Raw genomic sequence first — 18912 nt, 5'->3', positions numbered from 1 at the left:
AGCTCTAAGAAAATAAAGCCACTGTAGAAAAAAAGGAGAAAGTGCTTAAACTTTGTACCCAACATGCTATTTGCATTATTAGTATTTATACCAGGTAGAATTATTATTTAAACTGAGCATTCTTAAATGACTAATTAACATTATCAGTATAATGCAGTCTTAGGACTTAACCAACTGCAGAATATATTTTTAAGACTTAACATAGACTTAACGTGGCACTCATCAACCAAATATACCATCTGGGGAAAGGGATGAAATCCCACATTTTATCTGACAAAAGTCTGAATAATCTTTGTTCCACAGGTGCGTACCCTGGGTCTGGTCCTGTGGGTTCTTACAATGATGACCTCGGTCCCTCCTCACTGTATATCAGGAGACAGTTACACCAAGAGCAGCAATTGATAGGGCAGAGAAATGAAGCTCAGCGAATAAAGGAGCTGACCTCAGGCACAGCCAGTAACATGACAGAGCACAGTCTACACTCTGTCTCTCTGACTTCAAACCACATGCTCCTGACAACTATCATCCACTTATAAACGTATCAGTGACTCCACATAATGCATCCTTCCCTCCTGCTCACCATTCTTTTACACAGTTATCTTATTGAATTCTTGTGACTCCATCGTTTAAGTGCTATCCCCCTTTCCAGGTGCTAAAGCGGGCCTGTAATGGTATAGAGATCCAAGGCCAAACACTTCCTAAGTGGCAGAATATAGACCTGGATATATTATAGCATGAAATGCTCTTTAATGCTCTTTCCACTATGACATTTGCATCCTCCCAAACAATAAATATGTTAAATTTCCATACGAATTGGAAAAGACTAGAGAGCTATGAAATGTTTTACCTTTTTAGGACTAAAAGTAATACTAATAAAAGCCCAGGCTCCCATATAGAAACAAAACAGAGATTATTTTATTCAAATTGCTCCAAGTAATTTTCTTCACACAATGTTTTCATTTATATCTGCTTTCATGGTTAAATGAACAGAATCAATTGGCCAAATTCTAAGCTCACTTTCTCCTTCGTTAAGTTTAAGAACTTGAGGTTTATAGTGCCTGCTATACAAATTTTGGTTTTTTGTACTGTTCTCCGAGGTAATTTCTTTAGAGGAGAGTTTATTAGGAAGGTCAGAACTTCTATGTTGCCATTAATTCTTGCACACCAATAAATGTTTTAGGACCATGGCTCAAATCTGGTTTCTCTGTTCACTAAAGGTCCAACTTGTCAAGAATGGAATAATCTCCCAAGGGACAATGAAATACACAAAAAAACTATCCCTGAAAAAAAGCCATGAAGAACTTTATCAGATATTAATTTCTAACACTATGACCAGCATTTATGTGCACTGTACTGTATCTGACCTTCCACAATCCCTGGGAGAAAGGAATAGGGCAGGGGTGTGTGGGCTTGCATGGATGTTTGTGGAGAGCTACTGGATTCCCCACTTAATGCAGGAAATCGTGGCTGGAATTGGAATAACTGGTGGTTCATAAGGTACCACTCTCTTGGCCTCAGGTCTGTAGACCATTAATTCAGGGCCCTAACAACAAAATTAAACAATGCTGCTAGTCAACATATGCAACCTAACTCCAACCTGGTGACAACCAGTCATGTGGGGAGAGCTGGATTTGGAACCAGTACAAAACCCCAGGCTTTGAGGCATTTTTCCAGAAGCGGTGGTACCAACTCTTCTACATTGCCTCGTCTTGTTGTAATCAGTAGCAGAAATGTTTAAGACAACTGGTTATAGTGTCTAGGATGCATAAACTACAGAAAGAAAGTAGATTCCTAATTACGCAGTATGCTTAGGGGAATTAAGTTCCTAATACTTTAGACTCCCGTTAGTATGGTGCTATAACCTGCTTGAATTAGCATGCGTCAAGCATGAACAGCCCTCCCATTCTTCAGGAAATATTGCTCTCAACCTTGGCACTACTAATATTTTGGGCCAGATAACTCCTTCTTGTGTGGGGCTGTTCTGTGAATTAAATTTAGCCGTAACAGATGCCTTTACCCTATAGATGTCAGTAGCACCAGGGAGGTAAAGTTCTGCTTTTGATAAGGTGCTAGTTTTGTGAACTTGGTGAGTATGTGAAAAACCACTGAGCTGCAGCCATAATAAAGAATGAAATAATGCCATTTGCAGCAATGTGGGTGGACCTGGAGATTATCATACCAAGTGAAGTCAGACAGAGAAAGACAAATATCATATGATATCACCTCTGTGTAGAATCTAAAAAAAAAATGATACCAATGAACTTATCTACAAAACAGAAACAGATTCACAGACTTAGAGAAAAAAATGTCTGGTTTACCAGGGAGGAAGAGTTGGGCAGAGGGATAGAGTTTGGGACTGACATATACACATTGCTCTATTTAAACAACTAGGAACCTCCCTGGCGGTCCAATGGTTGGGACTTCACCTTCCAAAGTGGGGGGTATAGATTTGATCCCTGGTTGGGAGCTAAGATCCCATATCCATCACAGAAAAAAACCAAGAACATAAAACAATAAATATTGTGACAAATTCAATAAAGACTTAAAAAAATAGTCCACATCAAAATATGCTTTAAAAAAAGATAACCAACAGGGATCTAAAAATTAATTAATTAAAAAAAAAAGAAATGTGGAAGTAGATGTAAGATTCTAGCTGTCCTCTCTGAGGCCAGACATTAAACAAATTTCCCCAAATATAACACATGACACCTTCTTGCAACATTTTGGGGGAAGAAAAATAATTCTCATGAAAAGTAAGTTATCTATGTTAACAGGTAAAGGGTTACTTATTAAATGGATGAATATTTTTTAAAAATTCATTGAGCTGAATACTTATAATGTGATCTTTTCTATTTTATGCTTATAACTATAAAAGGTTTTTAAAAGTTTTTATTGTATAGACCAAAAATTATTTTTAAACATGTAACTTTCACAATGTTTTTAGTCATACTTTTTCTATGAGAAAAAATAAAATTTTAATTCTTCACAATGCTAACATTCAACACTATTTCTCCAAAACTGAACTTCTGTATATTCATTGATTTTTTCAATAAATATTGAGCATCTACTAGGTGTTAGACACTGCACTTAACGCTGGGAACCCAGAGATAAAAGACCTAGTCCTCAACACCGAAGTGCTTACTATTTATCAAACTTGGGTAATATAGATTCTAAAGAACAAAACTGGGCAGCTTACAGAGAATGCTTGAAATTTCAGAATTAAACATTAACATCTTCAACAAAGATTAACTTTATTACAGGACAACTAAAATGTCTTCATGTTAAGCCATACATAACCCATCGAATGTAAATTTTATATATATTTAAAGCTAACATAGTGAAAGTGAGAGTTGCTCAGTTGTGTCCGACTCTTTGCAACCCCATGGACCCATCAGGCTGCCCATGGAATTCTCCAGACAAGAATACTGGCGTGGGTAGTCATTCCCTTGTCCAGGGGATTGGTGGCTCAGATAGTAAAGACAGTAGATATGATATTAATGTAGGATTTCAGGCAAGTTCTAATTCCAACACGATTTTTCAGCCATTGGATGTATTCTGCGAAAAAGTTTAATATCTATTACCCACGCCTATTACATAACGTTGTACTGAGGATGGCGGACCAATGCAATTAGAGAAGACAAAGAAACATATAACCTGTAAAACAGTGGATCATGTATTACTGCTCTCATACAATCTAATGTTACACCCAGAAAATCAAACTAAAATTTTTATGAAAACATAATAATTCACAGAGGTACCAGAGCACAAAATTAATATATAGAAACCACTAGATGCCACTAGAAACCACTAGAGGATGAGACTTTTAAGTTCAATCTTAAAGGATAAAGAGAAATTAGGCAAGGAAGGGCTAGGAGCAGAGCTATGAAAGGAGCAGAAATGAAGTACAGCTAGGGTGAAGGCACAGAAATATGAAAGAACATAGCATGTGGAGGAAAACGAAACTGAAGAAAATGCAGTAAGTTAATGATACATATAAGTAAGACCCGTGAGATGAGACAAGGGAAACAGGTAAGGGAGAGATGCTAAGGACTTTGTTCAAGGAACATGGATTTTACCTTAAAGTCAGCAAGATTTTGATGTGAGGTGTAATATCACAGATTTGAATTTTAGAGAAGCTGTTCTAGCAGCCTTGTAGAAGATGGATCAGAAGGGACTAAGAACTCAGAGCTCAAGAGCAAGTAAAGGTTTACTGCAAAAGCTGAGGAGAGAAATTATGATCAGGGATGGAACAAGAGCAGTGGGTGCTGTGTGGAGAAGAGGGAGTTGGCTTTGAGAGACTTCTAGAGGTAGAATGTCCGGATTTCAGGACTTGATGACCACTTGAATTGAAAGAACAGAGAGAAAGAATGGAGAGCAACTTCTGAGTTTCTAGTTTTGGTGATTATCTGATTGTTTCTAGATTTGGATGGTGATATAAACAGTCTTGATGGGAAACATACCAGGAGCAGTGGACTAAAGAAACCATGTAGAAACAACTGCAGTTATAATAAGCTATATTGGTTTTCAAATCAAAGTCCTTTTAAGAGCATATGGGTCTTGGCTACACCTCTTCAAGGCTGCTAATTTCCATATGAGGAAGTTTTCATAAATTTTACAGTCATGTGGCTCATCTAGTCAACAGTGATGACAAAAATGGACCCAAAGTCACATCGCTAAGTGATATTTAGTCACACTATTCTGCAAACCAATCATCTCTCCAAGATCCTATTTTAGGATCTTATAGTGCAATGATGGGTTTCCCAGGTGGCTCAGCCGATAAAGAATCCATCTGCAATGCGGGAGACCTGTATTTGACTGCTGGGTTGGGAAGATCCCCTGGAGAAGGAAACAGCTACCCACTCCAGTATTCTGGCCTGGAGAATTCCATGGACTGTATAGTCCATAGGGTCGCAAAGAGTCGGACATGACTGAGCGACCTTCATTTTCACTTTTATAATGCAATGATGAATACTCATATGGAGAAATATTGAAATGTTTTATTAATAACTGAAGGAAAGTGAATTATATTTAACATTATGTTAATATTAAGTATGCTAAATCACACCCAATTCTTGGTAAAGTGGGAATGATTCATATGTAGTACAACAGTAACTTTTATCTTAAATGTGAAACAAAACAGTTGTCATACAGGAATTTCCCAATGATACCTCAAAGCATTAATGTGAGATTTAAAATGACCAACTAACAGAAAGATATTGAAAGGAAAGCTTACTTGAAGTTCAAAATGACTGCAGACCAATAACTTCTAAATAAAGCTATTCTGAACTTCTGTTGTAACAGTTCTTAAAGAGCATAAAATTAAGTATAAAATGAATTGCCCATTATGGTGAAAGAAATTACTGAAAGTACTAAAAAGACTCTGTAATAAAACACAATTGAAAAAGACACATGTATCCCATTGTTTTTTGCAGCACTATTTACAACAGCTAGAACATGGAAGCAATCGACAGATGAATGGATAAAGAAGTTGTGGTAATGTATACACAATGGAATATTACTCAGCCATAAAAAGGAACACATCTGAGTCAGTTCTGACGAGGTGGATGAACCTAGAACCTATTATACAGAGTGAAATGAGTCAGACAGAGAAAGATAAATACCGTATTCTAACACATATATACAGAATCTAGAAAAATGGTACTGAAGAATTTATTTACAGGGCAGCAATGGAAAAAATGGAGAAACAGACATAGAGGATAGACTTATGGACATGAGGAGAGAGGCGGAGAGGGTGAGATGTACGTAAAGAGTAACATGGAAACTTACATACTATATGCAGAACAGACAGCCAATGGGAATTTGCTGTATGGCTCAGGAAACTCAAACAGGGGCTCTGTATTAATACAGAGAGGTGGGATGGGGCGGGAGATGGGAGAGAGGGGATATATGTTTATCTATGGATGATTCATGTTGAGGTTTGACAGAAAACAACAAAATCCTATAAAGCAATTATCGTTCAATAAAAAAATGAATAAAAAAAATAAAAATAATCAATAATGTCTTAGGGCCCTTAGATTATCGATGTATCTATATCTGTATCTATTCTCCTTAATGTCATTTGAGATATCAAATAAGCTTCTACTCAAGAGTAATAAAGAGGAAATTGATGCTTTTGAACTGTGGTGCTGGAGAAGACTCTTGAGAATCCCTTGGACTGCAAGGAGATCCAACCAGTTCATTCTAAAGGAGATCAATCCTGGGTGTTCATTGGAAGGACTGATGCTGAAGCTGAAACTCCAATACTTTGGCCACCTCATGCGAAGAGTTGACTCACTGGAAAAGGCTCTGATGCTAGGAGGGATTGTGGGCGGGAGGAGAAGGGGACGACAGAGAATGAGATGGCTGGATGGCATCACTGACTCGATGGACATGAGTTTGAGTGAACTCCGGGAGTTGGTGATGGACAGGGAGGCCTGGCGTGCTGTGATTCATGGGGTCGCAAAGAGTCGGACACGACTGAGCGACTGAACTGAACTGAACTGAATATTTTCTCTGGGTTGAAATCTGTTAAAGGAGTTAAGAAAATTTAACTACAGGGACTTCCCTGGTGGTCCAGTGGTTAAGACTACATGCTTCCATGTTGTCAGTTTACCCGCCTGAAATATTTTCAGACCTAGTTTTGACAGTTTCTATATTATGTTAAAATGATTTTTTTTTTAAAGACTCCATGCTTCCACTCCTGGGAACATGGGTTCAGTCCCTGGTTGGGGAACTAGGATCCCACATGTTGTGTGGTGGGGCCAAAAAACAAATAAATAAAATAAATTTAACCATAAATTTATTTATCCTGATTGCTACCTTTTCTTAGTAATAGCATACTCAAAGATATACTTTGCTAAAATTAAGCCTTATCAGCAGAAAGACTATATCCACCCAATAGCCTTAATCTATTTGACCTGAATCACCTGTGCTAATTAGCTTATTATATGATGCCAGGCAGGGAATCTTCCTTCTTTGAGGCTTCAGTTTCCTCAACTGTAAAATTACTTGTTCAGTAATTTAAAAAAAATTTTTTTAAGAGACATCACATACCTGTATCACTCATAACTAATCACAGCACTAATTCTCAAGCAGGGGGCACACTAATATGCCTGGAATGGGGAGAAACAACATGGTTTGAAAAACCCCATTAACAACTCTGATACCAAATGACCTAGATTCTTACCACTTCAAGTGTGGTCCTAGAACATCAACATTGGCATTGCCTGGAAGCACAATGGGAAAACTTGCCCTCCAATGTCACAATGGAATCAGATTCTGCACTTCAACCAAAACCTAAACCAATTGGTATACACATTGATGTTTGTGAAGCAGTGAACTAGTGCTTCTAGATCCAGCAAGTCCTAATTCCATGATTTCATAGATAGATTCCTCAAGGGCAATCAATAAATACATTTATTAGTAGAAAGCCCTAAGGAGAAAAGAATAATAAAGATTAGAACAGAAATCAATAGCAAAGAAAACTATTGAGAAAAATCAATGAAACTCAAAGTTGACTCTGAAAAGATCAGTAACACTGACAAATGGATAGACTGCCCAACAGAAAAAGAATTACTAAAATTAGAAATGAAGAGGAGACACTACTATTGACTTCACAGAAACAAAAAGGATTGTATGGGCATTTTTATGCCAACATATTGGATAACCTAGATAAAAAGGACAATTTTTAAGAAAGATAAACTACCAAAACTGACTCGAGAAGAAATAGAACATCTGAATAGAACTATACTAAGTAAAGATATTAAATTCATAATAAAAAGCACATCCCATAAAGAGGAGGCCAAAGGCAGACTGTTTCACTATTGAAATTTACCAGACATTTAAAGAATTAATGCCAATTCTTCACAAACGTTCTATGAAACGTCCAGAAGAGGCCAATGTACAGAAACAGGAAGTAGATTAGTATAGTCGTCAGGAACTGGGAGGAAGGGTGAATAGGAAGTGAACGCTGATGGGTACAGAGTTTCTTTATAGGGTAATGAAAATATTCTGGGATTAGACAGTGGTGATGAATGCACAACTTTGTGAATATACTAAAGTCACTGAACTGTACAGTTTAAATTGGTAACCCTTAATGATATGTGAATTATACCTCAGTAAAGCTTTAGTTAAAAAAAAACTAAAACTTGAGACACAATAAAATATAGCATATGGATTCCGATTTTAAAAAACTGACAAGCAGACTTTGAAAATGGGCTGAATAGTACATACTATTAGGAAATTATTGTTAATTTTGTTAGGTGTGGTACTGAATATTTACAGGTAATAAACCAATGTTTAGAGTTTGCTTTACAATACTCTCGAAAAATGTGTGGGGGGGTGATAGATGAAATAAGATCAGCATATAGTGATAACAATTGAAGCTGAGTGATGGAAAAGTTAAGAGTTTCTTATGTTACTCTCTCTACTTTATGTACTTGGAAAATTCCATAATTAAAAACAGAGTTTCTGCTTTCTCGTTCTTCAGGTCATGGTTTACCTGCTAGCCTCCAGTAAGAATTTAGTGCTGTTTTCTTCTTCCCTGAACATAACCAAAAAAATCCCTTTTGACTGCCATTAGCATTGAAATGAATGAGTTTTTCCGGATAGTTAGGAGAAGGAAACGGTAACCCACTCCAGTATTCTTGCCTGGAGAATCCCATGGACGGAGAAGCCTGATAGGCTACCGTCCACGGGGTCGCAAAGAGTCGGACACGACTGAGCGACGGAACAGGAACGGAGTATTCCAAAGCCACTCACCTGTATACTCTTACTCATTTTTAATCAGGTATTCTGAAATAGAGATCAATCAATCTCTCTCGCTCTGTCCCCACTTCCTAATACAGAGCTCTTAAAATCTTAATAATTTCCCAAGTGATAAGAGCCATAGGAGCATCTTTTGTTATATTGTTTCTTTCTAGTTCCTGAAATAGCTCCACATCAAAGGTAAAAGGACTATCTTTTTTATTCCTAACAAGTTCCTCCCAATCAGAGATTATGCTAGTGAGGTGAATTTTAGAAAGCCTCTAAAGGATGGGGGCGGGGCAGGGGGATGCTAGTGGCCAGGGGAAACCAGTGGTGCGATGATAAGTTGGAACTTTCAGCCATCACTTCCCACCTACAAGTCCAGGAAGGGGAGAGGGGCGGGAGACTGGAGAGTGCAATCACAAGAGGAGGAGGAGGAGGAGTTGCTCAGCTGTGTCTCAGTCGTGTCTGACTCTTTGTGATCCCACAGACTGTGGCCCACCAGGCTCCTCTGTCCATGGGATTCTCCACGCAAGAATACTGGAGTGGGTTGTCATTCCCTTCTCCAGAGGATCTTCCTGACCCAGCGATTGAACCTGGGTCTCCTGCATTGCAGGCAGATTCTTCACCGTCTGAGCTACAGGGAACCAGGATTTAATCAATGATTAAATCATAATCATTTGAGGCCTACATAAGGCTCCATAAAAACCATAACTAAAAGGTTCAGAAAGCTTCTGAACATACTGAGGTGATGGGACGGTGATGTGCCCAGAGAAGGTATGGAGGTTTTGTGTTCCTATGCATCTCTTGCATCTGGCTGTTCTTGAGTTGTGTTCTGTTAGAACCCACCTGTAATCTAGCAAGTAAACTCTTCCTGAGTTGTATGAACTGGTCTAGCAAATTATAAAACTTGAGGAGGGAGTCATGAAAACCTCTAACTTAGAGCTGGTGGATCAGAGCATGGGTGACAACTTAGACTTGTGATCCGCATTGAAAGTGAGGGGGCGTCTTGTGGAGCCTGTGTTAACTCCAGGTAGGTAGAGTCAGAATTGAAGTGGTGCTGGAGAACTGGTGGGTGTGAGAAAAAGAATAAACCCACATTCAGAGTCAGAAGCATTGTATGCAATAGAGGAAAACACTGCTTTCTTTAGGTAACCATTTCTAATTTTTAAAAGATGTTCATTTCTAATCCAGCTTGTCCAAGAGTTCCCAAGGAAATCACACTGATCTCCTCTTCACTGGGCTCCCATAAGTAAGTAAGTGTTAGTCGCTAAGTCGTGCCCAACTCTTTGCGACCCCATGGACTGCAGCCCACCAGGCTTCTCTGTCCATGAGATTTTCCAGGCAAGGATACTGGAGTGGGTTGCTCCCATAGGATACTATAATCAAGTTTAGTTTCGGCAAGTTTCCCAGGCTTCTTAAGTACCTTTACCTAAAGAATTCCTTCCACACCACTGAAGAATACCCAGATTATTTCTGGGAACATCTATAAGTTGGGACAATTGTCAATCTTCTTTGTTTTGATGCAACATAAGAAATTTAGGTGCTAAGTACAAATTCAAGAGTTCCTTGCTCTGCTCAATTTATTCCATAGAAATAATTTAAATATTAGGGGGCACATTGTGACTTAAAACAGTTAGATCTCTGATCTAGAAGAGTTAGAGCTGTCTTTGGCACATCCCCTGAGTGATACTGGGGAAATTTCTCATGTCTTTTTATCTAACTTGTAAGATGCTGAGAGAGGACAATCCTTCTGGGACTTCTTGCGCTACTGTATGTCTTCATGGGTTGTATCAAGACTGCCAGGCCCTGATTGCTCTGTTACCCAGGCCATTTCCTGCGGTTGCTCCTGCAACTGATCATCATGACAGATGTTGAGGCTTTCCTGCTGTTTCCTATAAAAGCACTGGTTCCCCAAACTCAGTGTTCCTCAGCTGCAACATAGAAGCAACATAGAAGCACCATGCACATAGCATCTTTCTGATGCTCCCAGGTGCAACTCTGATGCAAGAGGAACTGATACTAAAGTGCTGATGTTCAGGCTGCTCACTGTGTCATGGATAATAAAGTCTTTCATTGTGTCCTTTACCAGTATCCAAGAAACAGTAATTGGATGGTTTTTTAGTTCATAAGCAGAGTAAATCCCAACCTTGACAAAACACAGGAATAATCTCTACTCTTAATTTAACTTCCAGGAATACTGTACACTCGTGCTCCAAATGAGACAATACCAGAAGCAATATAAAGATAAAAGCATGATAACTGCAGTACAGGATTTGAGGCAGAACCTAAATATGAACTCACAGACAACATAGAAGAAAGTATTCCACGTGGTGGGAATGGGTATGTGAAGTGAGGTGAGGGAGATAAGAACACAGTGGGGAGCTCTTGCTGGGGAGAACTAGAAAACAGCAAGGTCTGTAACACTAGACCTGCATATCCAGGAAGCAGGCAATGGGAACTCACTGTGGGTTCTGAGTAGGGAAGTCATATGATTAAAACGTCGTTTGAGGATGACTGCATGCGTGCGTGCTAAGTCACTTGTGTCCGACTCTTTGAGACCCTACAGACTGTAGCCCACCAGCCTCTGTCCATGGGATTTTCCAGGCAAAAATACTGGAGTGGGTTGCCATGCCTTTCTCCAGGGGATCTTTCCGACCCAGGCATCAAACTCGCAATGCTTACAGCTTACATCTCTTGCATTGGTTCAGTTCAGTTCAGTCGCTCAGTCGTGTCCGACACTTTGCGACCCCATGAATCACAGCACGCCAGGCCTCCCTGTCCATCACCAACTCCCGGAGTTCACTCAAACTCATGTCCATAGAGTCGGTGATGCCATCCAGCCATCTCATTCTCTGTCGTCCCCTTCTCCTCCCGCCCACAATCCTTCCCAGCATCAGAGTCTTTTCCAGTGAGTCAACTCGTCGCATGAGGTGGCCAAAGTATTAGAGTTTCAGCTTTAGCATTAGTCCTTCCAATGAACACCCAGGATTGATCTCCTTGCAGTCCAAGGGACTCTCAAGAGTCTTCTCCAGCACCACAGTTCAAAAGCATCAATTCTTCAGCAAACAGCTTTCTTCACAGTCCAACTCTCACATCCATACATGACCATGGAAAAACCATAGCCTTGACTAGACGGACCTTTGTTGGCAAAGTCAAGTCTCTGCTTTTTAATATACTATCTAGGTTGGTCATAACTTTCCTTCCAAGGAGAAAGCATCTTTTAATTTCATGGCTGCAATCAGCATCCGCAGTGATTTTGGAGCCCAAAAAAATAAAGTCTGACACTGTTTCCACTGTTTTTCCATCTGTTTCCCATGAAGTGATGGGACCAGATGCCATGATCTTTGTTTTCTGAATGTTGAGCTTCAAGCCAACCTTTTCACTCTCCTCTTTCACTTTCATCAAGAGGCTTTTTAGTTCCTCTTCACTTTCTGCCATAAGGTTGCTGTCATCTGCATATCTGAGGTTATTGATATTTCTCCCAGCAATCTTGATTCCAGCTGTGCTTCCTCCAGCCCAGCATTCCTCATGATGTACTCTGCATATAAGTTAAATAAGCAGGGTGACAATATACAACCTTGACGTACTCCTTTTCCTATTTGGAACCAGTCTGTTGTTCCATGTACAGTTCTGACTGTTGCTTCCTGACCTGCACACAGGTTTCTCAAGAGGCAGGTTAGGTTCTTTACCATTAACGTCACCTGGGAAGCCCCTTAAAGGATTACGCACAGTAAATTTGAAGAATTTTGGGGAGAGGATCAAAATGGCTTAACTTGAAGAATCGTACCTGTTAAGGAAACAGGAGTGAAGAATAACCTAACATTTTCACCCTGTGAGCCTGGAATACTGTAATAAAAATGGAAATGAAAAACAATGAATAACTGTTTTGGAAGTAACGGGCAAAAAAAAAAAAAAAAAGGGATCCAGTGATATAGAAGCATTCTATGACAATTTTCATCATACAGTTGTAAATACAAACTAAAGTTTGGGGTTGGATAATTACGAGCAAAGGGATAATGGGTGTAATGATTAGAAATAAGATGTTTTCATCAGAGGAGATGATTTAAAGCAAAATAGAAGGATGCAAGATCACTGGCTCAGTCTTTAAAGGGTGCCAACAATTACAGGCTGGAACAGAACGCAACAATTACAGGCTGGAACAGAACGCAACACACTGGCAATGCTGGAAGAGCTCTTTTGCTTATATCTTGGTAGAGAGAGCTAAAATGGATATATAACAGAGAGGCAGTACAGGAAACTGGACTATCTTTCAAACTAAAGTTCACAACTCCTTAGTGGGGTATAAAAAATTGATTTATTATAGAATGTCCCATATATTAAGGTTATGTGTTGTTTCATGAAACTTTTGTAGAAATAAATATGTGTGTGGAGTTCTGATGAAAAGTATTTTTGAGAGTCAACTAGGTTTGAACTTTGGTATAGTGGGTGAGCACAGCTCTGCAACTAGCTTGCTGGCATTTGAACTCTACTTGAACTTTTCCCTTAGCTCTGTAACCCTAAGCAAGTTTCTTTTTTCCTTTCTTTTTTTTTTTGCACTTATCATTTTGAGACAATTGTAGCTTCACATGTAGTTGTAAGAAATAATAGAGAGATACTGTGTACACTTAACATAGTTCTCCCAAAGGTAATATTTTGCAAAACTAGAGTAACTTCTTATGACCAGGCTGTGACACTGAACTGTGTCACAAGGATCCCTCATTTTGACTTTTTATAGCCACAAGTATTTCCCTCCTGCCTCCTACCCTGTTATAACCCATGGCAACTACTAATCTGTTTTTCATTTCTGTAGTGCTGTCATTTCAAGAATGTTATATAAGTGGAATCAAACAATATGTAACTTTTAAAAGTGGCTTTATTTTTCTTTTTCACTCAGCATAATTCTGAGGGATCCATCCAGGTTATCAATAGTTTGTTCCTTTTTATTGCTGAGTAGTATTCCACTGTGAAAGTTTCTTAACTCTGCAGACCGTACTTCTTTTATCCACAAGATGATGATAGGGTTCTGAAGATTAAACAAGCTCATGTGTGTCAAATATTTAGAAATGCTTAGGCTGTACTAAGAATAAAAAATTGTTTGCTTTCAAAAGTATTATGGTCCTCCATACATAAATTAAACAATTTTATTTAATTTAAAATAAACCTTCAGAGACTGCCCTGGTGGTTCGGTGGTTAAGAATTTGCCTGCCAATGCAGGGGCTGCTGCTGCTAAGTCGCTTCAGTCGTGTCCGACCCCACAGATGGCGGCCCACCAGGCTCCTCCAGCCATGGGATTTTCCAGGCGAGAGTACCAGAGTGGGTTGCCATTTCCTTCTCCAATGCATGAAAGGAAAAGTGAAAGTGAAGTCGCTCAGTTGTGTCTGACTCTTTGCAACCCCATGGACTGCAGCCTACCAGGCTCCTCTGTCCATGGGATTTTCCAGGTGAGAGTACGGGAGTGGGTTGCCATTTCCTTCTCCAATACATGAAAGGAAAAGTGAAAGTGAAGTCGCTCAGTCGTGTCTAACTCTTCGCGACCCCATGGACTGCAGCCAACCAGGCTCCTCTGTCCATGGGATTTTCCAGGCGAGAGTACTGAGTGGGTTGCCACTGCCTTCTCCTCCAATGCAGGGGATCTGTGTTCAATTCCTGGTCCAGGAAGATACCACATGCCCTGGAGCAACTAAGCCCATGTGACACAACTACTGACCCCGTGTCCCCTAGAGCCTGTGCTCCACAAGAGCAGCCACTGCAATGAGAAACCCAAGCACTGCAAGTAGAAGAGTAGTCCCTGCTCACAGCAACTAGAGAAATAACACAGCAATAAAGACCTAGTGCAGCCAAAACTAACTAAATAAAAATTTTAAAAAATAAACCTTCATTGAACATATGTGTGATACAGTACTAGATGCTAAAAAAAATCTCTTAGATACATTCCTTCCACTTTTCAGGATGACGGACATCAAGTCTTAACTCATGAAATACATAAAGGGACAGTAAGCCATCTTGATCAGGTATTATTTCACACAAGTATATTATTTCCCTAATTCAAATAACATCCCAGCCACTCCAGTGCTCAGAGAGATGAGTAATCTGGGCAACTACAAATACACAGAATCTGTTTAAAAGGTTTGTAATAAGTACAGATAGGAATTCAGTGTTTAGTGAGAAACTAGAGGGTAAATCATGTGCTTTTATTATTTCATCTAGTCTTCGTAATCTTTTAGGGAGTTTCAAAACTTTTCAACCTGAATTAACAGCACATAATGAGATGATATGAGATAACTGACCAATGTTCTACACATGATACAATTCTGTCCTAAAAGACATCTCATATTCTACCAGACGTGAATTACAGACATGTGGACTATAAAACCAACCATCACTGTAAGAAATCAGCTAACCGGAAAAACCTTCAATCTTGCCAAAATCAAAACAAAACACAAGAAAAATCAAACCCCAAAATGAACAGTTCAAATCTGTGACCTCCTAGAGTCTGGTATTTTAAAAAGCAGTTTTTCAGGAAAATGGAAGCTAGTGTTAACACTTTGCCTATCAAAAAGCCACCTCTTTTGACACAGCCATAATAACTGATAAGAAATACAATTCAAACGGCTCAGCAGTGAAGCATCTCCTGAAAAGATCTGAGCCTACATACGTCAGTAGCTTTCTCCAGGTCTGACTACAGGCTCCTCTCCCAACTCTGAGCTGCTGTGGTCATTATGTGTGGGTAATACTCCAAAGTGAAAGTCAAAGTGTTAGTCACTCAGTTGGGTCCGACTCTTTGTGGCTGCGTGGACTGTAGCCTGCCAGGCTCCTCTGTCCATGGGATTCTCCAGGCAAGAATACTGGAGTGGGTTACCACACCCTCTTCCAGGGGATCTTCCAGACTCAAGGATCGAACCAGCGTCTCCTGAATTGCAGGTGGATTCTTTACCATCTGAGCCTTCAGGGAAGCCTGACACATAAATTCTAGTATTTCATACAACTGAAACAAGACACAAGATGCAGAAAATTCTATACAAAGGGCAAGGATGAAATGACTCAAAAGAGGTAACAAGTAAAGCCACTTTCCTTCTCTGACTCTGATTTTCTTTTTTAAGCTATATTGCAGTAAGACTTTCCTGTAAATAGGTTCTTGGCTAACATTACCATACACCGCTTTACTGGTAGGGATCATCAAAGTAACACAACTCACATCTTCTTACACGCACCCTTATATTCATAGCAGCATTATTCACAATAGCCAAGAAATGGAAGCAACCTAAGTGTCCAACAACAGAGCAATGAATAAATAAGACGTGGTACATATATACAATGGAATATTACTCAGTCATAAAAAAGAATGAAATAATGTTCTTTGCAGCTATAAAAAAGCACAAAATAGTGCTATTTATTATTTGAATTCAACTAGAGATTATCACACGAAGTCAATCAGAAAAACAAATATCATGTGACATCACTTATTATTTGTGGAACCTAAAATATGACACAAAGTAACCTATTTATGAAACAGAAACAGAATCAGGGACACTGAAAACAAACTGGTGGTTTCCAAAGGGGAGGGGCTTGGCGGAGGGATGGAGTGGGAATCTGGGATTAGCCGATGCAAAATGGCATACATAGAATGGGTAAACAACAAGGTCCCACTGTATAGCATAGGAAACTATATTCAGATTCCTGTGATAAACCATAATCGAAAAGAATATGAAAAAGGATGTGCATATATATCTATATCTATATATATGTATAACTGAGTCACTTTGCTGTACAGCAGTAATACAATATAGTTCAGTTACACTTCAAAAAAAAATCATATCTTGTTTTTTTTTTTCCCCTTTCTGATTTCCCTCTAATGATTCACAAAAATTTCATCAAAAAAGAAATGAAAAAGAGGAGGCTGACTCACACAGTAGGCTTCATTCTTACAGCAGTAATTCATATTAAAGAAACAGAATTTTGTCAGGACTAAGTCACAGGGAAGAAGTCTCTTAAGAAGGACACAGATTTGTTGGCCTTTATGAAGTCTATTCAGGTTAAAGTTAAGTTGCTCGCTCAGTTGTGTCCGACTCTTTGTGACCCTATGGACTGTAGCCCACCAGGTTCCTCCGTTGTCCATGGGATTCTCCAGGCAAGAATACTGGAGTGGGTTGCCACTGCCTTCTCCAGGGGATCTTCCCGACCCAGGGATTGAACGCAGGTCTCCCGCATTGCGGGCAGACGCTTTAACCTCTGAACCACCAGGGAATCAAAACCTTAAACCTGTTTAGTGTCTGGTAAACCTTGATAGTATATTAAAAAGCAGAGACATTACTTTGCCAACCAAGGTCCGTCTAGTCAAGGCTATGGTTTTTCCCATGGTCATGTATGGATGTGAGAGTTGGACTGTGAAGAAAGCTGATCACCGAAGAATTGATGCTTTTGAACTGTGGTGTTGGAGAAGACTCTTGAGAGTCCCTTGGACTGCAAGGAGATCCAACCAGTCCATTCTAAAGGAGATCAATCCTGGGTGTTCACTGGAAGGACTGATGCTAAAGCTGAAACTCTAATACTTTGGCCACCTCATGCGACAAGTTGACTCACTGGAAAAGACTCTGATGCTGGGAAGGATTGGGGGCGGGAGGAGAAGGGGATGACCGAGAATGAGATGGCTGGATGGCATCACCGACTCGATGGACGTGAGTTTGAGTGAACTCTGGGAGTTGGTGATGGACAGGGAGGCCTGGTGTGCTGTGATTCATGGGGTCGCGGAGAGTCGGACACGACTGAGCGACTGAAATGAACTGAACTGAAACAATAATCATGATCAAAATGGCAGCTAACATAGTAGACAGTACTCACTGAATGAATGAACACCACTCTTTTCTCCTTGTCTAGAAACTCTCAGGACTAGACAATACTGATCTGTTATTTTCTTTAAAATACATACAGCTAATTATATTAAAAGTAAAACCTAAGATGGAATTAAAAGATAGTTTGACTCTAGGAAATGGCATGAAACTTAGGATAATTGACTCATTGAAAGTAAAGTGCTGAAGAAGAAACTATTGGGCATTATTGGAGAGAGAAACTGACTTAGATATTTGTTCAGTATGACCAAATCTACCAAGGACAATACTGTCCCAAGTTGATATGAGTACCAAGAATTTTAAGACAATCTCTGCTCTCAAGGCTTTTACACTTTAACTAGGAATGTAAACACACAAAAAGGAGAGAACAAGTAAAACAACCTTAAGCTCCAAGTTTATGGAAAAATGAACTGTGTCAAAGCTGTCAGGGAGTGCTTCCGTAGAGTTCTCACGAAGAGACTGGGGGTGTGGGGTTGGGGCTGGGGAGAAGGGGAATGAATGTTCTGGTTGGGATGTCACAGGAACAAGGCAGGAGAGGAGGCTGAGTGCAGCTCATGTGGCCAGTGGAAAGGCCCGTGTGGGTAGAGTGGTGGGTGGGTGTGCACTAAGAGAGTGTACACTGAAGCTGGGGGCTGTCAGTTGTTCAGCCAATGTGGGAGAAAGTAAAATGATACAGTGAAGTGGAGCCAGACTTCCACTTTTCTTATAAAAAGTGTAAATCACCTTGAGCTCCTTAAAGTAAGGTACCGATTATGGAAGAAATAATTACTGGTTTGGGAGCCTTCATGCATTAAAATGTATGTGCTACTTGTCAAAGAAATTCCACCAGAAAGGAACGCTGTAAGATGATTAAGCTCAAGGTGCTTACTGTGATGGAAATCTACAAATCAGAGAAACATTCCATACCAAATACTTGATGGTCCTGGGGTCTGTTTGTTTTTAAACTGTTTGTGGAATTCATAGAAATAGGTATACACACACACACACACGTATATATACATTTTTACATGAATGATATAAAAACATTTACATTTTCCTAAGAAACAAATGAAAAAACAGACATAGAAAAAATTGATACAATCTTGAAAAAAAGTCCCCTTTGAACATATCATTTAACAAATATCCTAAAGGAACAGCGTAAACATATATTAATGCCACTTTACTTGGAACCATAAAGATTTTAAATGCAAGACTCTGAAAACCCTACTCCTGTATGAAGCACCTGCATGGACAATCTGGCAAACATGCTTACTGCTCCAGCTACTGTCAATGGGAAATAAAACCTAAAGTGGACACTTCCTCTTATGGAAAACAATCA

The 18912-nt window shown here is 39.5% G+C and overlaps 1 protein-coding gene across 8 annotated transcripts in view; it reads right to left on the bottom strand.

The window, feature by feature from the left end:
* Window positions 1–18912, bottom strand: part of RUFY3 (RUN and FYVE domain containing 3) — a 95846-nt gene that overhangs the window by 37556 nt on the left and 39378 nt on the right. The gene's annotated exons all lie outside the window — the stretch shown is intronic.

The sequence above is a fragment of the Moschus berezovskii genome, chromosome 5 (assembly GCF_049115385.1).
Source record: "Moschus berezovskii isolate FMDL1 chromosome 5, NW_MosBer_1.0, whole genome shotgun sequence".
NCBI lineage: Eukaryota > Metazoa > Chordata > Mammalia > Artiodactyla > Moschidae > Moschus > Moschus berezovskii.
This window is presented reverse-complemented; position numbering and strand designations above follow the sequence as displayed.